Raw genomic sequence first — 881 nt, forward strand, 5'->3', positions numbered from 1 at the left:
GGAATGCCTTCCCGGGTGCCCGCTGCATTCCCACCCCTGCAGGTAACTGCATACGATGCTCAGCGCCCGCGCATCTTACGCCTCTGAGCTTCGGTGACAGCTCCTCTAACACACATGCAGCTTTTCACATGCTCCCAGATCTTCTTCCAGCTAGTGCATTCCTACCACTGCAGTGCTTGGGGCACTGGAACATGTTTTGCATCTTCACAGACTGTATTCTTAGAAGTGATTTGCTTTAAAGCCTGTGTGATTACTGGAAGAAGCCCTTCACTGCAAAGGGGTTTCAAACCAGCCCTATTTCTGGGTTCATATTTGAGTGCATTTTTCAGTTGTTTATGCTTAAGGAAAAGCTTTGCTTTAGGCTCACTTTACGGTTGGCATGCAAACTCTTAAGGAGAGAAAAGAGGGAAAAGCAACTGAGTCTCGTATTTCTCCTGTATCTGAACATCCAGTGCCATTGGGAAGAAGCTTATGTGGCAGATAAAGTATCATTCAAAAGACCGTTTATTTCAAAGGGCTGGCCGTGATGCACACTATTATTTTTCAGTATTGTTGTTCCAAGGCTGCATACCGGACCTCGAAGTAAAAAGCAAAGCACATCAAATGTCTGACTATGCAGTGCTGCTTTAGGTGATGGTGAAATCATTGCTCATGCAGAAAACAGCAGTGATTATAGCAAAATTTGGCTTGTATGAGGAATAGTATTTGGCTTGTATAATGAACAGTGTGGCCAGCAGGAGCAGGGCAGTGATCGTGCCCCTGTACTCGGTGCTGGTGAGGCTGCACCTCGAATACTGTGTTCAGTTTTGGGCCCCTCACTCCAAGAAAGATGTTGCATTGCTGGAGCATGTCCAGAGGAGAGCAACCAAGCTGGGGAGGGG

Source organism: Egretta garzetta, unplaced genomic scaffold (genome assembly GCF_000687185.1).
Source record: "Egretta garzetta isolate BGI_Z169 unplaced genomic scaffold, ASM68718v1 scaffold233, whole genome shotgun sequence".
NCBI classification, from domain to species: Eukaryota; Metazoa; Chordata; class Aves; order Pelecaniformes; family Ardeidae; genus Egretta; species Egretta garzetta.